This window comes from Manihot esculenta, chromosome 3, assembly GCF_001659605.2.
Source record: "Manihot esculenta cultivar AM560-2 chromosome 3, M.esculenta_v8, whole genome shotgun sequence".
Classification (NCBI taxonomy): Eukaryota; Viridiplantae; Streptophyta; class Magnoliopsida; order Malpighiales; family Euphorbiaceae; genus Manihot; species Manihot esculenta.
This window is the reverse complement of record NC_035163.2, coordinates 30,874,772-30,896,547: the sequence shown is the minus strand read 5'-3', so window position 1 is coordinate 30,896,547 and position 21,776 is coordinate 30,874,772.

The window sequence follows — 21,776 nt, the reverse complement described above, 5'->3', positions numbered from 1 at the left end:
GTAGATAACCAATCCATCCCTAGAATGACATCAAAATCTGTCAACTCTAGAACCACAAGGTCAGCTGGAAGGCATCTATCCTCTATGAACACTGGACTGAACTGACAGACTGACTCTGCCAATGATGGGTCACATCTAGGTCCACTGACCCAAAGAGGACACGCTAACTCGGATACAATCAACCCCAATCTCTCTGCGGCTCTAGAAGAAATGAAAGAGTGAGAAGCACCGGGGTCCATTAAAGCATACACCTCTGAACACCCAATGAGGAGAGTACCTGACACCACTGTGTTCGAAGTGTCTGCCTCCTGTTGCGTCATGGTGAAAATCCGTGCTGGAGCTGACGGACCTGCACCTCGGGAACCCATCCCTGATGAAGAGGCTGCCCCTCTTCCTCTACCTCTGCCACTGCTTGGTGGACGGACTAAAGCTGCTGACTGGACGACACTACCTGAGGTCATCTGCTGGGATGGTGTAACCAAAGTCACCTGAGGACATTCCCGTGCATAATGTCCCTCCTGCCCACATCTATAGCAGGCTGTAGATCCCAGCAAACAAGCTCCGCTATGTGGTCTCCCACACCTATTGCAAACTGGAATATCTGTGCCAGACCTGGAGCCGCTCCTCATTCCCAGACCCGTTTTAATCCGGTTCCAGAACTTGCCTCTCTTTCCTCTGAGTTTGTCCCATCTCTTCTTACTCGCACTTGCTGTACTCTGTGAGGAGGAACTTGGTTTAGTACCAGAAGACTGTGCCTTTGGTTGATTGACTACTCCTTGACTTATGGCACTGGCCTCCATCTTTCTAGCAGCATCCACAATGGAGTGGAAACTCTCCTTCTTCGCGTGGAGAATCAAAGAGAAATACCGGGGATGAAGCCTTGTGGCATATCTCTTTGCCTTCTTCTGATCTGTATCATACGCCTGACCCACGTATGGTAACAATTCCAAGAACTTATCTGTATACTCATCAACGCTCATCTCCTCCGTCTGTCTCAACTGTTCAAACTCCACAACCTTTAGCTCTCTGGAACTGTCAGGAAAAGCCCACCCAGCAAATTCGTTGGCGAACTCTTCCCATGACATACTGTCAATTCTGGGGTCCACATAGTTCTTGAACCATTCTCTGGCTTTCTTGCACTTTAATGTGAACCCTGCCATCTCAATGGCCCTGCTATCATCTGCTCCCAACTCGCTTATTATCATTCTGACTGCACTGAGATACTCAAAGGGATCATCTCTCGTATTGAATTTAGGAGCATCCAACTTTAAGTACTCAGTCATCTTCACCTTAGTTCCCCCGGAAGAACTGGGTTGTGCTTCAACAACAGGGGCTACTGGTTCAGGTGGTGGTGGTGGAGGTATTGGTTCTCTGGCTTCAGGCGATGCTGGACTTGGATGAAAAGGTGGGGGTGGATACATGTGATATGGTGGATAAAAGGAAGGATAGGGCATATATGGCATGTAGGGTGGATATGGGGCAAAGCTGGAGTACTCCGACGTGCCCCCCATCGGATCCCCTGGGCCCTGTGGAATGGGTGGATAGCCAAACCCCGAGGCCTGTGCGCCTCCTTGGGACTCCCCCATTCCTTCTTCTGACCTTCCTACACCCATGCTTACATCTCTACTCTGAGCCTCCTCCACAACAACTCTCTCTTCTTCTGATCTTCCCCCTCTGCCTATTCCTCTTCTGCTCTTGTCAGAAGACCTTCTTGACGTTCCCTCCCTGCTTGACCTGTGAGATCTTGCCCTTGGCAAGGCAGGTGGACGAGCAGCTGTACCCTCACTTACAGGTGGGACTCCAGTCAATCTCGCGGATCGACGAGTTCCTCGCATCTTAACTCTCTCTGGAAAACAACACATCACAGAGCACATAAGCAACACATAGCAGCATACATCACATATAAACTAATGCACATGTATGACTCATGGCATTACACATCAGCATATAGCGACAGGACTGACATCCTATCCTAGTGGACATGTTTCCCTATGGTGCCTGACCAGCTAAAACCTCTATAGGCCCAACTCTGTCTATATAGGTCCGACCATGTGAACCTAATGCTCTGATACCAATCTGTAACAGCCCGAAAATCGAACTGCCACCGGCACTAGGATCCAGATCGACTTAAGGTCGCCGGGACCCGTAGTAAGCCTGCTATCCTGACTGTGAACCTGTGACATCCCATACATGATCATATATTTTCTGTAAAAACATAAAACTTTTCTTCATTCCAAGGCTTAACCTGTGCATGCACTATCTTTGTTCTCTGCCAATCCCTACTAGAGCTCCTCATTGCCCTAGGCGGATAAAACTCATAATGTTAAGCCTGGTTTTCTCATAAACATACAACAATATATAAACATAAACTGATCATGTGAAAACACAAAAAGGGATTACAACTCGTAATCAAGCACCATTCTATACACTGTACACATACATTATCTCTTTACATTTACATGTCCACCCTGACTAACTATTACAAACTATATACTCTTCCTGTACCCTGCTGACTTCCCTCTGACTTCTGAACCTGCACAACTGGAGTTAGGGGAGAGGGATGAGCGACTATAGCCCAGTGAGTAGAACCGTAATAAAGAACAGGTGAGAAAACATGCTCTCATGCAATGATCACATCACAAGTAATCACATCTCAGCATGGACGGATCAACACTCCCTCTATACCATATGCCTGGTCCCCGTAGGGCTGTTCCAGGTCTTTGTGCTTGGTCCCCGTAGGGCTATTCTAGGTCTTTATGCCTGGTCTCTATAAGGCTGTTCCAGGTCTTTCCTCTGAGGGCTATTGAATCCTTACTATGTCCATACAGTCATAGAATCAAGGATAAATGCAATGCAGCATATTCGTGTACACTAATGCACTCACCCTATAGCATATTCATGATGCATGAAGTATGATAAAATATTAATTTCTCATATTCAAACATTAAGTTCAGTTCCACTCACCTCGGGTTGACTCTGAACTGACTCTGCAGGTTCTGCAACTGGACTCACTGCTGACCTCCCTGATTCCTCTGGTCCGTACCTACACAGGTGGACTCAAATGAGGGACCAAACTAACTCAAAACCATCTTTAAGAAACTCCCCAAAAACCCTCTAAACGATCCTAGAACATTCACAGAAAACATGCAAAAGAAGGCTGGACAGGGCATTTTCAGCGGCAGGTTCGGCGGCTGAAACCCCTCTCCAGAGACGAAACTCATGCATGTTCGGCGGCACCTTCGGCGGCCGAAGGTCTCGTCCAGAGATGAAACTCACATACTTTCGGCGGCCGAACTCCCTCTTTCGGCGGCCGAAAGTCCCTTTCTAAACTGAAAGCTTAGCTTTCGGGGGCAAGCTTTGGCAGCCGAAACTGCCTTTCGGCCGCCGAACCTGGTTTTGTCCAGGGGACAGAACCTTGCTCTGTTTCATGCAAACTTTGCCCAAAAACCTACAACATGCATATCAACTACTCCCAACTAGCACATTCACATATATCTGCACAAAGGGGTCTCAAACTAGCCTAAACCCCAAACAAACATAGCACATAACACTTAAACATGAAAGATCACCAAAAACCTCACCTAAACCTAAACATGCATACTACCCATACAAACTTCATAAAACCTTCAAAACTCAACAAAGAAGGTTCAGGATCTGTACTTACCTCTTCTAAACAAGAGATTACACGATCCTAACGTGGAGATATAGAGAAATCCGTTCTCAAACTCTCCAAGCTTCAAACTTTGTTCTTTTTGCTTAAAACCTTCCAAACTCATCAAAACTCTTAAAACCTTGGAAAGATTTGAAGGAAAAACATGAAAATCATCAAAGTCAACGTGAGAAGGTTTTTGGCTCACCTTTGGCTGCAAGTGGAGGAGAAATATCCTCCTTCCACCGACCTTTGGCCCTTAAATAGGTGGCTGGCCAGATCACCTTCGGCAGCCGAACGTGAATCCGAAACCATGCAATGTTCGGCGGCCGAAAGTGACCTTCGGCGGCCGAACCTTTGCATTTCTCCCTTATTGCTTTTCTTTCAAAACTCATTTCCTTTCACACTAAAAACATTCAACACTCTTTAAAACACACCTGAAAACATATGTCTTACCCTTCTCAAGGGTTCCGACACTCGAGATTCCACCGAACTACATAAATTCCGAGGCCGGACTCGAGCCGGGTATTACAGACAGAGAAGTCAATAAGAGTAATGAAGTCTTATGTATGTAATAGTTAGAATGTGGACATGACAGATTGTATAATGATGTATAGATATGTAATGTAACGATATTAAGGTTAGAAGTGTGCTTGACCATAGTATATTGTAATCCCTTTTTGATACATGATCTTAATGTTTAATGATGACTATGTTTAGCCAACTCAACACTTGTTATGCCACCCATTGGGGGCATTGATGAGATCCAGCAGAGGGGTCAAGTTTATGATTATGGCTATGTTCAGTGCATGCACAGATTGAGTTTGGTGTATGATAGAATGTATGAAAGAAAAGTTTTAAATTTTTATGTATGATTGTTGATCATGTATGGGATTAAACAGGTTTACAGGTTACATGTCAGGCTTGCTACGGGTCCCGGCGGCCTTAAGCCGATCTGGATCCTAGCGCCGGTAGCGGTCCGATTTTCGGGTCGTTACAGAATGGTATTAGAGCCCTAGGTTCATATGGTCAGACCTAGAGTGTCGGGCTTATAGATGTTATAGAAGGTCAAGCACAATAGGAAGATCATGTCCACTAGGATAGGATGTGGAGTCCTGTCTTGCATGATGATGTGAAATGCCATGATAATATGCATGTGCATTAATGATATGCTATGATATGTGATGTATGTGATGCGGGTTCATGTGTGCCCACATGAACCATATGATGCTAATGTTTGCTTGTGATGTGTACTGTTTTTCAGAAAACAGGATGAGAGGAACTCGTCGATCTGCACGATTGACTAGAGTGCCACTTGAGGATGAGGGCATGAGCGCCCATCCTCCTACATTGCCTAGGGCAATGTCTAGTAGGTCTAACCGAGAAAGAGCAGTAAGAGACCCTAGAAGGTCTTTGGATCTGGGTAGAAGCAGATCAGTCAGAGGAACAGTTCAAGGAGGAGTGTCTGAGGACATGGGGGATGATATGGATGTAGAGCAGAGGAGGGATGGCAATCTGGGAGTTAGCATGTCAGAAGAGGGAATGGGAGAATCCCAAGGAGGCACTCAGGCCTCGGGATTTGTTCAGCCACCTTACTACCCACCCTTCTCACAAAACCCTGGGTATTCGATGGGAGGCACATCGGACTACCACAGCTTTAGCCCTTATCCCACACAGATGCCATACCCACCTTATTATCCACCATATTCACAATACCCAATGTATCCACCCCCACCTTACTATCCAAATCCAGCAAACCCTACCCCAGGGGATACTGCACCTCCTCCTCCCCCAGCAGAACCAGCAGCCCCAGTTGCTCAACCTTCTAGACCTAGCTCAGCCAGTGGGAGCAAGGTCAAGATGACCGACTACATGAAGTTGGGTGCTCCCCAGTATGAAAAAGGGGATGACCCATTTGTGTACCTTGAAAGGGTTAAGGTGATCACAGATGAGATTGGGGCTGATGACAGTAGAGCCATTCAGATGGCTGGGTTCACGCTTAAGTGCAAGAAGGCACGAGGGTGGTTCAAGAATTATGTGAACCCGAGAGTGGACAGCATGTCTTGGGAGGAGTTTGCAAACGAGTTTGCAGGATGGGCTTTCCCAGATAGTTCAAGGGAACTGAAGATGATAGAGTTTGAGCAGTTGAGGCAGATTGATGAGATGGGTGTAGATGAGTTCACAGACAGATTTTTGGAGTTGTTGCCATTTGCAGGGCAAAACCTTGATTCAGACCAGAAAAGGTCAAGGAGGTATATCATGAAACTCCACTCCAGATATTCCTCCTTGATCCAGTCAGCAGATAGGGAGAGCTTCCATGCCATAGTGGATATGGCCCGGAAAATGGAGGCTAGTGCCATCGTTCAGGGGACAGTTAAACAGTCAGTGGCACAGCCTTCTGGTTCTAAGACCCCAGGCTCTTCTTCAATGAGTGCAGCAGCTTCAAGTAGCAAGAAGTGGGACAGAGGTCCCAGGAAGTCTAAGAAGAACAAGTTCTGGAACAAGGTTAAGTCCAGTCTGGGACTAGGGAGTGGCTCAAGCTCTGGTGTGGATAATGCAGTTTGTGCAAGGTGTGGTAAGCCACACAAGGGAGTATGTCGGTTTGGGACGACAGCCTGTTACAGATGTGGTCAGGAGGGGCATATGGCTCGAGAATGTCCAAGAGCAGTCCCGATGGCTCAGTCCCAGCAGACAGCTTCAGGTAGTGTAGCGCAGCCAGCAGCTCCAGCCATGACTCAGGCCAGTGGTAGAGGCAGAGGGAGAGGGACAACCTCTTCTTCAGTGGGTTTTAGAGGTGAAGGTCCATCAGCTCCAGCACGGATCTTCACGATGACTCAGCAGGAGGCAGATGCATCTAACACCGTGGTGGCAGGTAACTTAGTCATTGGTTGTTCAGATGGGTATGCCTTGATGGACCCGGGCGCATCTCACTCTTTTATTGCACCAAGAGCCGTCCAGAGGTTAGGGTTGATGATCTCTGAGTTAGAGTGTCCTCTCTAGGTCAGTGGACCCAAGTGTGATCCATCAGTGGCAGAGTCAGTCTGCTAGTGTAGTCCTGTGTTTGTTGAGGGAAGATGCTTGTCCGCCGACCTTGTGGTTCTAGACTTGACAGATTTTGACGTCATTCTAAGGATGGACTGGTTATCTACCCATGATGCTACCTTGGACTGCAGGGACAAGGTAGTCAGGTTCAGAGGTCAGGATGGGTCAGAGGTAGTCTTCAGAGGAGACAGGAGGGGTACACCTAGAGGTCTGATATCAGCTCTTCAGGCTCGTAGGTTTCTTAGGAGGGGATGTCAGGGGATATTTGGCTCATGTGAGAGAGCTTAGCAGTCAGGTTAGAGAGCCCGCCTCGGTGCCAGTGGTTAGAGAGTTTCTAGACGTCTTCCCAGACGAGTTGCCAGGTTTACCACCTGCTAGGGAGATAGAGTTCAAGATAGAATTGATGCCTGGAACCCGACCGATCTCTATCCCTCCCTACAGGATGGCTCCAGCGGAGTTGAAGGAATTGAAAGAACAGTTGCAAGAGCTGGTAGACAAGGGCTTCATCCGACCGAGTACCTCACCCTGGGGTGCTCCAGTCTTGTTTGTCAGAAAGAAGGATGGATCCCTTAGACTTTGTATCGACTACAGACAGTTGAACAAAGTCACTACCAAGAACAAGTACCCTCTGCCAAGGATCGACGATCTATTCGACCAGCTAGCAGGAGCGGGTTGTTTCTCCAAAATAGATCTGAGATCTGGGTACCATCAGCTGAGGATCAGAGATGAGGATGTACCAAAGACGGCTTTCAGGACCAGATATGGGCATTTTGAGTTCCTTGTAATGCCGTTCGGGTTAACCAACGCCCCTGCAGCATTCATGGATCTCATGAACAGAGTGTTTAGCCAATACCTGGATCACTTCGTTATTGTCTTCATAGATGATATCTTAGTGTATTCCAGGAATGCAGGGGAGCATGCCCATCATCTGAGGATGGTTCTGCAGACTTTGAGGGAACATGGCTTGTATGCCAAGTTCTCTAAGTGTGAGTTCTAGCTGAGGAGCATTTCGTTCTTGGGGCATGTAGTGTCAGAGAATGGGATCGAGGTAGACCCCAAGAAAGTGGAAGCTGTAGCTAACTGGCCTAAACCCACTTCAGTGACGGAGATCAGGAGTTTCTTGGGTTTGGCAGGTTACTACAGGAGGTTCGTTCAGGACTTCTCGAAAATAGCAGCTCCTCTGACCAGACTAACCAGGAAGAATCAGAAGTTTCTGTGGACCGACCAGTGCGAAGAGAGTTTTGAAGAGCTTAATAAGAGGTTGACTTCAGCACCAGTTTTAGCTCTGCCATCTAGTGATGAGGACATTACAGTCTTCTGTGATGCGTCCCATGTGAGACTGGGTTGTGTACTAATGTAGAATGAGAGGGTGATTGCTTATGCTTCTAGGCAGCTAAAGAAGCATGGGTTGAATTACCCCACACATGACCTTGAGATGGCAGCAGTAATCTTTGCACTCAAGATGTGGAGGCACTACCTCTATGGGGTAAAATGTGAGATCTTTACAGATCATAAAAGCCTGCAGTACATCCTGAGTCAAAGAGATTTGAATTTGAGACAGAGGAGATGGGTAGAGCTGCTGAGTGACTATGATTGCAAGATTCAGTATCATCCGGGTAAGGCGAATGTCGTGGCAGACGCCCTAAGCCGGAAGTCACTAGGCAGTCTATCCCACATCACGGCAAAGAGGAGACCAGTGGTGAAGGAGTTTTACAAGCTCATTGATGAAGGTCTACAGTTGGAGTTGTCTGGTACCGGTGCTTTAGTGGCCCAGATGAGAGTGGCACCCGTGTTTCTGGAACAGGTGGCTCAGAAACAGCATGAGGACCCAAAGTTAGTGAAGATTGCCAGGACTGTTCAGTCAGGCAAAGATAGTGAGTTCAGATTCGACAGTAAGGGGATCCTCTGCTATGGGAGTCGATTGTGTGTACCAGATGACATAGGGCTAAAAGGAGACATTATGAGGGAGGCTCATAATGCAAGATACAGCGTTCACCCCGGAGCCACCAAGATGTATCAAGATCTGAAGAAGGTTTATTGGTGGCCAGCTATGAAGAAAGAAGTGGCACAGTTTGTGTCAGCCTGCGAAGTGTGTCAGAGGGTGAAACTGGAACATCAGAAGCCGACTGGAATGCTTAACCCGCTACCTATTCCAGAGTGGAAATGGGAGAATATTGTAATACCTGGCTAGACTCCGGTATCGGAATTCCTACAGTCCGGTGGAATTTCGGATGTCGGAGACCTCTAGAAGGGTAAAACCATGTTTTCATGAAATGTTTTAATGTTTTTTATGGTTTTAAGTAAAGAGGAAATGAGTTTTTGAATAAAAACAACCTTGGAGGAAAACCCAGATTCGGCCGCCGAACATGCAGGCATTTCGGGTGTGCCTTAGGCCCCCGAAGGCATAGGTTGAGGAAAGTCCAGGTTCGGCCGCCGAACATGGCATGCATGCGGAGGCACGTTCGGCCCCCGAACGTGGCCTGGCCAGCCACTATAAAAGGGTCCCTTAGCCGAAAACGGGCGAGTTTTTCTCCCCATTGTCGGCCAAGGTGAGTCCTTCCGCCATCCCTCACCATCCTTGAGTTCTTTCCTTCAAACCTTTCAAGTTTTTCATAAGCTTTTGCTTTGTTTTGAAGATTTTCGAGTTTAAAGCAAGTTTTGGAGCTTTGAGGTTCAAGAACTCAAAAATCTCCCACCTCCGAGTTTAGGACGTCTCTCTCTCGATCTTCAAGAGGTAAGAGCCGATCTTAAGCTCATTTCATGTTTAAAGTAAGTTTTATGCTATATCTATGGGGAAGAATGCATGTTTAGCTCATAGTTAGGTTTTTGAGTTAATGTTATGTTTTGAGCATGTATGTTGGATTTGAGTTGTTGTTGTGTGTTGTAGTTGGGGTTTAAGTTAGTTTGAAGCCCCTAGGAGCCAATGTATGTATATTTGCATGATTTGGATGTTTTTATCCCTTTTAATACATGATCTTAGAGGTTTTATGATGACTATGTTTAGCCAACTCAACACATGTTATGCCACCCTTTGGGGGCATTGATGAGATCCCACAGAGGGGTCAAGATATGATTATGTATAGTTTCAGTGCATGTACAGGTTGAGTTTGGCGTTTGATAGATGTATGAAAGAAAAGTTTTTAATTTTTATGTATGTTCTTGATCATGTATGGGATTAAACAGGTTTCCAGGATGTATGTTTGGCTTGCTACGGGTCCCGGCGGCCTTAAGTCGACCCGGATCCTAGCGCCGGTAGCGGTCCGATTTTTGGGTCGTTACAGAATGGTATCAGAGCCCTAGGTTCATATGGTCGGACCTAGAGTGTCGGGCTCATAGATGTTATAGAAGGTCAAGCACAATTGGAAAGGTCACGTCCACTAGGATAGGATGTGGAGTCCTGTCTTGCATGATGATGTGAAATGCCATGATTATATGCATGTGCATTAATGATACGTGATGAGGGTTCATGTGTGCCCATATGAACCATATGATGCTAATGTTTGCTTGTTATGTGTTGCCTTTCAGAAAACAGGATGAGAGGAACTCGTCGATCTGCACGATTGATTGGAGTGCCACCTGAGGATGAGGGCATGAGCGCCCGTCCTCCTACATTGCCTAGGGCAATGTCAAGCAGGTCCAACAGGGACAGAACAGTAAGAGACCCCAGAAGGTCTTTGGATCTGGGTAGAAGCAGATCAGTCAGAGGAACAGTTCAGGGAGGAGCGTCAGAGGACATGGGGGATGATATGGATGTAGAGCAGAGAAGGGATGGCAGTTTGGGAGTTAGTATGTCAGAAGAGGGAATGGGAGAGTCCCAAGGAGGCACTCAGGCCTCGGGATTTGTTCAGCCACCCCACTACCCACACTTCTCACAAAATCCCGGGTATTTGATGGGAGGTACATCGGATTACCCTAGCTTTAGCCCTTATCCCACACAGATGCCATACCCACCCTACTACCCACCATATTCACAATACCCAATGTATCCACCCCCCACCTTACTATCCAAACCCTACCTCAGAAAATGTTGCCCCACCTCCACCACCTACAGAACCAGCAGCCCCAGTTGCTCAACCTTCTAGACCTAGCTCAGCCGGTGGGAGCAAGGTCAAGATGACTGACTACATGAAATTGGGTGCTCCTCAGTATGAAAAAGGGGATGACCCATTTGTGTATCTTGAAAGGGTTAAGGTGATCACAGATGAGATTGGGGCTGATGACAGTAGAGCCATGCAGATGGCTGGGTTCACTCTTAAGTGTAAGAAGGCGCGAGAGTGGTTCAAGAATTATGTGAACCCCAGAGTAGACAGCATGTCTTGGGAGGAGTTTGCAAACGAGTTTGCAGGATGGGCGTTCCCAGATAGTTCAAGGGAGCTGAAGATGATAGAGTTTGAGCAGTTGAGGCAGACCGAGGATATGGGTGTAGAGGAGTTCACAGACAGATTCTTGGAGCTGTTGCCATTTGCAGGGCAAAACCTTGACACGGATCAGAAAAGATCAAGGAGGTATATCATGAAACTCCACTCTAGATATTCCTCCTTGATCCAGTCAGCAGATAGGGAGAGCTTTCATGCCATAGTGGATATGGCCCGGAAAATGGAGGCCAGTGCCATCGTTCAGGGAACAGTTAAGCAGTCAGTGGCACAACCTTCTGGTTCTAAGACCCCAGGCTCTTCTTCTTTCAGTGCAGCAGCTTCAGGTGGCAAAAAGTGGAGTAACACCACTAGGAAGCCCAAGAAGAACAAGTTTTGGAACAAGGTCAAGTCTAGTATGGGACTAGGGAGTGGCTCAAGCTCTGGCGCGGATAATGCAGTTTGTGCTAAGTGTGGTAGGCTACACAGGGGAGTTTGTCGGGCTGGGACAGCAGCCTGCTTCAGATGCGGGCAAGAGGGACACATGGCTCGGGAGTGTCCTAGGGCAGCTTTTGGAGCACAGTCTCAGCAGACAGCTTTTGGCAGTGTGGCTCAGCCAGCAGCTCCAGCCATGACTCAGGCCAGCGGCAGAGGCAGAGGGAGAGGGGCAGCCTCTTCTTCAGCGGGTTTCAGAGGTGAAGGTCCATCAGCTTCAGCACGGATCTTCACGATGACTCAGCAAGAGGCAGATGCATCTAACACCGTGGTGGCAGGTAATTTAGTCATTGGTTGTTCAGATGTGTATGCCTTGATGGACCCTGGTGCATCTCATTCTTTTATTGCTCCGAGAGCCGTTCAGAGGTTGGGGTTGATGATCTCTGAGTTAGAGTGTCCTCTCTGGGTCAGTGGACCCAAGTGTGACCCATCAGTGGCAGAGTCAGTCTGCCAGTGCAGTCCAGTCTTTGTTGAGGGAAGATGCCTTTCCGCCGACCTTGTGGTTCTAGACTTGACAGATTTTGACGTCATTCTAGGGATGGATTGGCTATCTACCCATGGTGCTACCTTGGACTGCAGGGACAAGGTAGTCAGGTTCAGAGTTCAGGATGGGTCAGAGGTTGTCTTCAGAGGAGATAGGAGGGGTACACCTAGAGGTCTGATATCAGCTCTTCAGGCTCGTAGGTTGCTTAGGAAGGGATGTCAGGGGTATTTGGCTCATGTGAGAGAGCTTAACAGTCAGGTTAGAGAGCCCGCCTCAGTGCCAGTGGTTAGAGAGTTTCTAGACGTCTTCCCAGATGAGCTGCCAGGTTTACCACCTGCTAGGGAGATAGAGTTCGAGATAGAACTGATGCCTGGAACCCGACCGATCTCTATCCCTCCCTACAGGATGGCTCCAGCCGAGTTGAAAGAACTGAAGGAACAGTTGCAAGAGTTGGTAGAAAAGGGCTTCATCCGACCGAGCACTTCGCCTTGGGGTGCACCAGTTTTGTTCGTAAGAAAGAAGGATGGATCCCTTAGGCTTTGTATCGACTACAGGCAGTTGAACAAAGTCACTACCAAGAATAAGTACCCGTTGCCTAGGATTGACGATCTATTTGACCAGCTAGCCGGAGCAGATTGTTTCTCCAAAATAGATCTGAGATCTGGGTACCATCAGCTGAGGATCAGAGATGAGGATGTGCCAAAGACGGCTTTCAGGACCAGATATGGGCATTTCGAGTTCCTTGTAATGCCGTTCGGGTTAACCAACGCCCCTGCAGCATTCATGGATCTCATGAACAGAGTGTTTAGCCAATACCTGGATCACTTCGTTATTGTCTTCATAGATGATATCTTGGTGTATTCCAGAAATGCAGAGGAGCATGCCCATCATCTGAGGTTGGTTCTGCAGACCTTGAGGGAACATGGCTTGTATGCCAAGTTCTCTAAATGTGAGTTCTGGCTGAGGAGCATTTCGTTCTTGGGGCATGTAGTGTCAGAGAATGGGATTGAGGTGGACCCCAAGAAGACAGAAACTGTGGCTAACTGGCCTAGACCCACTTCAGTGACGGAGATCAGGAGTTTCTTGGGTTTGGCAGGTTACTACAGGAGGTTCGTTCAGGACTTCTCGAAAATAGCAGCTCCTCTGACCAGACTAACCAGGAAGAATCAGAAGTTTCTGTGGACCGACCAGTGCGAAGAGAGTTTTGAAGAGCTTAAGAAGAGGTTGACTTCAGCACCAGTTTTAGCTCTGCCATCTAGTGATGAGGACTTTACAGTCTTTTGTGATGCGTCCCGTGTGGGACTGGGTTGCGTACTGATGCAGAATGAGAGGGTGATTGCTTATGCTTCTAGGCAGCTGAAGAAGCATGAGTTGAATTACCCCACGCATGACCTTGAGATGGCAGCAGTAATCTTTGCACTCAAGATGTGGAGGCACTACCTCTATGGGGTAAAATGTGAGATCTTTACAGATCATAAGAGCCTGCAGTACATCCTGAGTCAAAGAGATTTGAACTTGAGACAGAGGAGATGGGTAGAGCTGCTGAGTGACTATGATTGTAAGATTCAGTATCATCCGGGTAAGGCGAATGTCGTGGCAGACGCCCTAAGCCGGAAGTCACTAGGCAGTCTATCCCACATCACGGCAGAGAGGAGACCAGTGGTGAAGGAGTTTTATAAGCTCATTGATGAAGGTCTACAGTTGGAGTTGTCTGGTACAGGTGCCTTGGTTGCTCAGATGAAAGTGACACCCGTGTTTCTGAAGCAGGTGGCTCAGAAATAGCATGAGGACCCAGAGTTAGTGAAGATTGCCAGGACTGTTCAGTCAGGCAAGGACGGTGAGTTCAGATTTGACAGTAAGGGGATCCTCCGCTATGGGAGTCGATTGTGTGTACCAGATGACATAGGGCTAAAAGGAGACATTATGAGAGAGGCTCATAATGCAAGATACAACGTTCACCCCGGAGCCACCAAGATGTATCAAGATTTGAAGAAAGTTTATTGGTGGCCAGCGATGAAGAAAGAAGTGGCACAGTTTGTGTCAGCCTGCGAAGTGTGTCAGAGGGTGAAGCTGGAACATCAGAAGCCGGCTGGAATGCTTAACCCGCTACCTATTCCAGAGTGGAAATGGGAGAATATAGCTATGGACTTCGTAGTGGGGTTACCGGCAGCGTCCAACAGAGTGGACTCCATATGGGTGATTGTGGACAGACTCACCAAATCTGCTCACTTCATTCCTGTCAGGAGTGGCTACTCTGTGGACAAGTTGGCGCAGGTATATGTGGATGAGATTGTCAGACTGCATGGGGTTCCTGTTTCGATAGTGTCAGATAGAGGGCCCCAGTTCACCTCCAGGTTTTGGCGGAGTCTGCAGAATGCCATGGGTACTAGGTTGGATTTCAGCACTGCCTTCCACCCCCAGACTGACGGACAGTCAGAAAGGACCATCCAGACTATCGAGGATATGCTTAGAATGTGTGTGCTGGACTTTGGCGATTCTTGGAGGCAGCATCTACCTTTGGTAGAGTTTGCCTACAATAACAGCCATCATGCTTGCATCGGGATGGCTCCATATGAAGCTTTATATGGAAGGAAGTGCAGATCACCTGTTTGCTGGGAGGAAGTTGGAGAGAAGGCCTTGGCAGGGCCTGAGTTAGTAGAGATTACCAGCAGGGTGGTACCCATAATCAGAGAGAGAATCAAGACTGCTGCAAGCAGACAGAAGAGTTATGCAGACATCCGCAGAAGGCAGATGGAGTTTCAGGAGGGTGATCTGGTATTGCTCAAGGTGTCTCCAATGAAAGGAGTGGTTCGCTTTGGGAAGAAAGGTAAACTAGCCCCGCGATACATCGGACCCTTTGAAATCTTGCAGAAGATTGGGAACGTGTCGTACAAGCTAGATTTGCCTGCTTCAATGGCAAGAATCCATTCGGTTTTCCATGTTTCAATGTTTAGGAAGTTTGTGTCGGATCCGAGCAAGGTTCTTAGTTAGCCTGATGTGGAGATCCAAGAGGATCTCACCTATGTTGAGCAGGCAGTACGGATCATAGACACCCAGATCAGAAAGCTAAGAAACAAGGAAATCCCGATGGTGAAAGTCCTATGGAACCACCACAATATGGAAGAATGCACCTGGGAGACACGGGAGTCCATGCTCTAGCAATACCCTTATCTTTTCTAAGGTTAGTTCTTGTATGTTTCATGTATGTTATGTGTATGCCATGCTATGTGCTAGTTGAGGAACATTCGGGGACGAATGTTCTTAAGGGGGGAGAATATAATACCCGGCTAGACTCCGGTATCGGAATTCCTACCGTCCGGTGGAATTTCGGATGTCGGAGACCTCTAGAAGGGTAAAACCATGTTTTCATGAAATGTTTTAATGTTTTTTATGGTTTTAAGTAAAGAGGAAATGAGTTTTTGAATAAAAACAACCTTGGAGGAAAACCCAGGTTCGGCCGCCGAACATGCAGGCATTTCGGGTGTGCCTTAGGCCCCCGAAGGCATAGGTTGAGGAAAGTCCAGGTTCGGCCGCCGAACCTCAAGTTCGGCCGCCGAACATGGCATGCATGCGGTGGCCTGGCCAGCCACTATAAAAGGGTCCCTTAGCCGAAAACGGGCGAGTTTTTCTCCCCATTGTCGGCCAAGGTGAGTCCTTCCGCCATCCCTCACCATCCTTGAGTTTAAGTTTTTCACAAGCTTTTGCTTTGTTTTGAAGATTTTCGAGTTTAAAGCAAGTTTTGGAGCTTTGAGGTTCAAGAACTCAAAAATCTCCCACCTCCGAGTTTAGGACGTCCCTCTCTCGATCTTCAAGAGGTAAGAGTCGATCTTAAGCTCATTTCATGTTTAAAGTAAGTTTTATGCTAGATCTATGGGGAAGAATGCATGTTTAGCTCATAGTTAGGTTTTTGAGTTAATGTTATGTTTTGAGCATGTATGTTGGATTTGAGTTGTTGTTGTGTGTTGTAGTTGGGGTTTAAGTTAGTTTGAAGCCCCTAGGAGCCAATGTATGTATATTTGCATGATTTGGATGTTTTTATCCCTTTTAATACATGATCTTAGAGGTTTTATGATGACTATGTTTAGCCAACTCAACACATGTTATACCACCCTTTGGGGGCATTGATGAGATCCCATAGAGGGGTCAAGATATGATTATGTATAGTTTCAGTGCATGTACAGGTTGAGTTTGGCGTTTGATAGATGTATGAAAGAAAAGTTTTTAATTTTTATGTATGTTCTTGATCATGTATGGGATTAAACAGGTTTTCAGGATGTATGTTTGGCTTGCTACGGGTCCCGACGGCCTTAAGTCGACCCGGATCCTAGCGCCGGTAGCGGTCCGATTTTTGGGTCGTTACAAATATAGCTATGGACTTCGTAGTGGGGTTACCGGCGGCATCCAACAGATTGGACTCCATATGGGTGATTGTGGACAGACTCACCAAATCTGCTCACTTCATCCCTGTCAGGAGTGGCTACTCTGTGGACAAGTTGGCGCAGGTATATGTGGATGAGATCGTCAGGCTGCATGGGGTTCCTGTTTCGATAGTGTCAGATAGAGGGCCCCAGTTCACCTCCAGGTTTTGGCGGAGTCTGCAGAATGCCATGGGTACTAGATTGGATTTCAGCACTGCCTTCCACCCCCAGACGGACGAACAGTCCGAAAGGACCATCCAGACTATCGAGGATATGCTTAGAATGTGTGTGCTGGACTTTGGCGGTTCTTGGAGGCAGCATCTACCTTTGGTGGAGTTTGCCTACAATAACAGCCATCATGCTAGCATTGGGATGGCTCCATATGAAGCCTTATATGGGAGGAAGTGCAGGTCACCTGTTTGCTGGGAGGAAGTTCGAGAAAAGGCCTTGGCAGGGCCTAAGCTAGTAGAGATCACCAGCAGGGTGGTACCCATAATCAGAGAGAGAATCAAGACTGCTGCAAGCAGACAGAAGAGTTATGCAGACGTTCGCAGAAGACAGGTAGAGTTTCAGGAGGGGGATCTGGTATTGCTCAAGGTGTCTCCAATGAAAGGAGTGGTTCGTTTTGGGAAGAAAGGTAAACTAGCCCCACGATACATCGGACCCTTCGAAGTCTTGCAAAAGATTGGGAATGTGTCGTACAAGCTAGATTTGCCTGCTTCAATGGCAAGAATCCATCCGGTTTTTCATGTTTCAATGTTGAGGAAATTTGTGTCAGATCCGAGCAAGGTTCTTAGTGAGCCTGATGTGGAGATCCAAGAGGATCTCACCTATGTTGAGCAGCCAGTGTGGATCATAGACACCCAGATCAGAAAGCTGAGAAACAAGGAAATCCCGATGGTGAAAGTCCTATGGAACCACCACAATATGGAAGAGTGCACTTGGGAGACACGGGAGTCCATGCTCCAGCAATACCCTTATCTTTTCTGAGGTTAGTTCCCTGTGAGTTTTATGTGCCTTGCATGTTGGATATGTGTATGCCATGCTATGTGTTAGTTGAGGAACATTCGGGGACGAATGTTCTTAAGGGGGGGAGAATGTAATACCCGGCTAGACTCCGATATCGAAATTCCTACCGTCCGGTGGAATCTTGGATGTCGGAGACCTCTAAAAGGGTAAAACCATATTTTCATGAAATGTTTTAATGTTTTTGACGATTTCAAGTAAAAAGGAAATGAGTTTTTAAATAAAAACAACCTTGGAGGAAAGTTCAGGTTCGGCCGCCGAAACTCAAAGTTCGGCCGCCGAACATGCAGGCATTTCGGGTGTGCCTTAGGCCCCCGAAGGCATAGGTTGAGGAAAGTCCAGGTTCGGCCGTCGAACCTCAAGTTCGGCCGTCGAACATGGCATGCATGCGGAGGCACGTTCGGCCCCCGAACGTGGCCTGGCCAGCCACTATAAAAGGGTCCCTTAGCCGAAAACGGACGAGTTTTTCTCTCCATTGTCGGCCAAGGTGAGCTCTCCGCCATTCCTCACCAATCCTTGAGTTTTTCCTTCAAATCTTTCAAGATTTTCACAAGTTTTTGCTTTGTTTTGAAGATTTTCGAGTTTAAAGCAAGTTTTGGAGCTTTGAGGTTCAAGAACTCAAAAACCTCCCACCTCCAAGTTTAGGACGTTTCTCTCTCGATCTTCAAGAGGTAAGAGCCGATCTTAAGCTCATTTCATGTTTAAAGTAAGTTTTATGCAAGATCTATTGGGTAGAATGCATGTTTAGCTCATAGTTAGGTTTTTGAGTTTATGTTATGTTTTTGAGCAATGTATTGTTGTTGTATGTTGTAGTTGGGGGTTTAAGTTAGTTTGAAGCCCCTAGGAGCCAATGTATGTATATTTGCATGATTTGAATGAGTTATATGCATGTGGGAAGTTTTGGAGGCAAATATGCATAAGAGAGCTGAGTTTCTGCCATTCTGGGAGAAACCAGGTTCGGCAGCCGAAGGAACTTTCGGCCGCCGAACCCTCTTGTGAAAGCAGCCTTCGGCTGCCGAAGTTTGCCCCCGAAAGGAGACTTTCGTCTCTGTCTGGGAGTTTCGGCCGCCGAAAGTGCCGCCGAACATGCATGAGTTTCGCCTCTGTCTGGGAGTTTCGGCCGCCGAAGGTGTCGTCGAACCTGCCTGACTTTCGGCTCTGGAGGGACTTTCGGCCGCCGAACCTGCCGCCGAAAGTGCCCTGTCCAGCCTTTCTTTGCTTGTTTTTGCATGAATATTTTGAGGTGTTTTAGAGGGTTTTTGGGGGATGTTTTCAGAGTCATGTTATAGTATGTTGATCCCTCATTTGAGTCCACCTGTGTAGGTTCGGACCCGAGGAACCGAGGACCCCAGCAGTGAGTCAGTTGCTTCAGTCAGTGTCAGAGCTAGCCAGAGGTGAGTGGAATAACTCTTATGCTTTTAAATAAATAAATCAGTTTTAAGCATGTTCATGCATCACGGATGCCATGTGATATTTTAGGTTGTTTGCATTAGAAATCACGAATATGTTGCATTGCATAATATGTTGTTGACGTGGATGAATGTTGAATGATCCATTAGCCCTCATATGTTATGACATGATGATATGATATGGAAGTCCAGGTGTGGCCTGCACTACGCCCTTGGCACTATGTAAGAGAAAGACCGGACGTGGCCTGCACTACGCCCCCGACACCATGGATTATTTATATTATGTTATGTATAAGAGAAAGTCCAAGTGTGGCCTGCACTACGCCCCTGGCATGATTGGAATATGTAGAGGGCTAAATGGTGACAAGTTCATCCTTGATATGATTAATTGTGATGTGATGCATTCCATTATAGCATGTGTTTTGAATGCTTTATGATTATGCTCATTGGGCTCTAGTAGCTCACCCCTCTCCCAAATTCCCCAGGTTTGCAGGTACGGGTTAGACAGAGAAGTCAAGAAGAGTAATGAAGTCTTATGTATGTAATAGTTAGAATGTGGACATGACAGATTGTATAATGATGTATAGATATGTAATGTAACGATATTAAGGTTAGAAGTGTGCTTGACCATAGTATATTGTAATCCCTTTTTGATACATGATCTTAATGTTTAATGATGACTATGTTTAGCCAACTCAACTCTTGTTATGCCACCCATTGGGGGCATTGATGAGATCCTGCAGAGGGGTCAAGTTTATGATTATGGCTATGTTCAGTGCATGCACAGGTTGAGTTTGGTGTATGATAGAATGTATGAAAGAAAAGTTTTAAATTTTTATGTATGATTGTTGATCATGTATGGGATTAAACAGGTTTACAGGTTACATGTCAGGCTTGCTACGGGTCCCGGCGGCTTTAAACCGATCTGGATCCTAGCGCCGGTAGCGGTCCGATTTTCGGGTCGTTACAGCAGTAAAGTAAATTTACTCCCTTACTAGGTCTTTCAGCATATGAGGAAAATAATACATACTAAATACTAAATATAAAATAATGCATGAGCTTATTTAGAAGTTTACTTAATTAGCTTGTTAATGAATAAGCCTATTTTCCATTTCAAAAAAAAAAAAAGCCTATTTTAAAGTTTTTCTAGTAAATTTGTTCATGAACTAGTTCACAAGTTTATTTATTGAGTTTGCTCGTGAGTCTATTTGACGTACTTACTCAACGAGCTAACTCACGAGTTTACTCACAAATATAAAAACGAGTCAGCTCGCGAATTTTAATGAACTGAATACTATTTAATTCAAACTCGACTCGTTCAGCTCGTTTAAAATTAAGCCAAATTTAATGAAATTTTTATCAAATCGAATCCGGAACAGTGTACGAATAATTTGTTTATACTAGATGGTTCCTTCATCAAATCTATTTTTAAATATCTTCAATAAGGATCAGCATGGCTGGCACGTGCTTTGAAAATTAATTCACATCTTAATTTGTTAATTTAAAGTAACTATTTAACTAATTGGAAAAAAAAAACTTCCATTTTTAAACAGCTACATAACTTATATATGTTATGACTTTTCGTTGCATTTTATAAAATTAAAAAATTTAATAGTTATAGTTTTTAATAAAAATTATATAAAAGTGTGGAATTATAATTATGAATAAATGTGATTAGTATTCAATTTATTTGAACACTGTTCAAATTAATTTGAGTAATCTAATCAATTAAATTATGATAAAATTAAAAATAATGTTTATATTACATTCAAATTATATATATTACTCATTAATCATTTGATATTGTTTTATGAAATAGATGTAAAGCATGGATTTTATCATAATATTTGTATATTACTACAGTATTTTAAATAAAATAATTTTTTTAAATAGAAAATATCAATTAAAATTTTATTTTTATATATAATATTAATTAAAGAATTCAATGTATATTCAATTCAAAATAATCAGATTTGGAATATATGGACAGTTTATAATTAATAATCAGCTTTAAAATGGTTTAAATATCATTAAAATCATTAACCATATTGAGTTTGAAAATGTTGATTTTTGTAAATATTTTATGTAATATCATGTTTTTTAATTATATTGATAATAAAATCGTTATATTTATGATAGAAGTCACTTTAATTTATTTTTTTTTTAAATTGTGAAATCTTAATTAAAATCTGAAAAATTCAAATGGCTGTGTATATCAAATGTGTAAATCATTAAAATCTAAAAATAAGAAAAACATGGAAGCAACAACAGTTGTATATGGTAAAAACTTGACCTATATTGGATAATAATTTTTATTTAGTATTTAGCATTTTGGTTGAATATTTAGAGATTAAAAAAATTAAATTATGATAATTTTTTTATAATATTTAATTAATTACTATTGAAATAGTTATTAAAAGAATTTGTATTTCTGAATATGGATTTGGTTTGAAAAAAAAATGAAGATGAAAATGAAATAAAGAAACAAATATAAAAATATTTATTGTAGAGTAATTAGGTGGTCATCTATAGAAATTCATTTTATTATTATAATTTTTTTACTCCAACTTATAGAAATTCATCTATTTGTATTATGAAAATGATTGAGTAAATAATTTATCTGTACGCATTTTGGAGATAATTGAGAGAGTAATGAAATTTAAAATCTATGGAGTCTTTAACAATTGTATGTTTAGTATATGCTGCCTGAATTTCTGTGCTACCAACTATTTTAAAGATCGATATTTTATTTTTATTTTGTATTTATTTAAGTTTGTTAATTATTAACATCAAATTGATTTTTATTTATAATTTTTCTTTTTATTTTAATTTAAATATTTTATTTTTTTAATAATAATCTTCAACATAATCAATTAAAAATATCTTATTAATTATATATAT